Here is a 1,618-nt window from a genome sequence, read left to right on the forward strand (position 1 = left end):
TAATGAGAGCTCCCCAGTTACCCTACTGAGAACATGAAACCCACACTCACGTGTGTCCATGCATTTCCCACCCCTTTCGCTCATTCATTTTCTCAAAGCATTTCTCAGTGTCCCACACACTAGTTACTGTTTGTTGTATATTACTTGTCTCCTCCCACTACAACGTATGCTCCACGAAGACAAGTGTCTTTATTCCACCGATGGGTCTTGTCTGGAAGGTACCTGGTACAGAGCAGCTATTCAGAACACTAGTTTTGCTTGTTTGTTGCAGCACATGGGATCTTTGTTTCAGCATGCATGCTCTTGGTTGTGACATGCAGGATCTAGTTCCCTAACCAGGAATCGAACCTAGGCCCCCTGCACTGGGAGTGCAGAATCTTAACCACTGGATCACCAGAGAAGTCCCAGTACATCGGTGTTTAAATGACTGAATGAGATGCCTACTGGTTTCCGCAGATAGGACCCACGGGCAGCCCTGTAAACTTTCAGGGCTCTAGACTCGAGACTTCTAGCCAAGCACCTTCGACTACTTAGGCCTCATCGGGGAGGATGGAGGACAGACCCAAGCCCATAGTCATTCTAATCCTGTTTCCAGTATTCCACTGTCAATGGGGAGATAACACTAAATCCAACTACCCCAGAAGAAGGAAAACATTCATCCCACATTTTTAGAGCTATTCCACAATATCCTGGTGGCTCACTTATGACTGTTCAACATCTCAATCTAGCTCTTTGAGCTTCCCTGGTGACCTAGATGGTAAAGAATTCCCCTTCACTGCAGGAGACCTGGGTTCGATCCCTGGGTTGTGAAGATCCCTAGTGGAAGGGAATGGCTACCCACTCCAGTATTCTGGCCTAGAGAATTCCATGGACAGAGGAACCTGGCGGGCTACAGTTCGTGGGGTCACAAAGAGTCAGACATGACTGAGCAACTTTCACTTTCAACTCTTTGAAGGACAAAGAAACTTTTCTCAAACAAAAAAATTTTAAGTCTTAGTATGAAGAGTAGAGCTAGTGAGTGAATTACGCCTGTGCTTATCCTTGACAGCTCTTAATCTGCCATTATTCAGTGGGTAAAACTCCCATCAAAAGGGTCATTCAGTTCAGTTCACACGGTCAGCTGTGTCCGACTCTTTGCGACCCCATGAATCACAGCACGCCAGGCCTCCCTGTCCATCACCAACTCCCGGAGTTCACTCAGACTCACATCCATTGAGTTGGTGATGCCATCCAGCCGTCTCATCCTCCGTCGTCCCCTTTTCCTCCTGCCTCCAATCCCTCCCAGCATCAGAGTCTTTTCCAATGAGTCAACTCTTCACATGAGGTGGCCAAAGTACTGGAGTTTCCGCTTTAGCATCATTCCTTCCAAAGAACACCAGGACTGATCTCCTTTAGAATGGACTGGTTGGATCTCCTTGCAGTCCAAGCGACTCTCAAGAGTCTTCTCCAACACTGCAGTTCAAAAGCATCAATTCTTCGGTGCTCAGCTTTCTTCACAGTCCAACTCTCACATCCATACATGATTACTGGACCATAGCCTTTACTAGATGGATCTTCGTTGGCAAAGTAAGGTTCATTACTGAACCTGATTTTAATACTGGGGAAAAATGTTATGGAG

General features: G+C 46.8%; 1 non-coding gene across 1 annotated transcript; it reads right to left on the reverse strand.

The window, feature by feature from the left end:
- Positions 1–327: 327 nt before the first annotated feature.
- Positions 328–400, reverse strand: TRNAG-CCC (transfer RNA glycine (anticodon CCC)). The gene has a single exon. It is a non-coding gene; the product is annotated as a tRNA-Gly (tRNA).
- Between the last annotated feature and the right edge of the window lie 1,218 nt (positions 401–1,618).

This window comes from Capricornis sumatraensis, chromosome 15, assembly GCF_032405125.1.
Source record: "Capricornis sumatraensis isolate serow.1 chromosome 15, serow.2, whole genome shotgun sequence".
Classification (NCBI taxonomy): domain Eukaryota; kingdom Metazoa; phylum Chordata; class Mammalia; order Artiodactyla; family Bovidae; genus Capricornis; species Capricornis sumatraensis.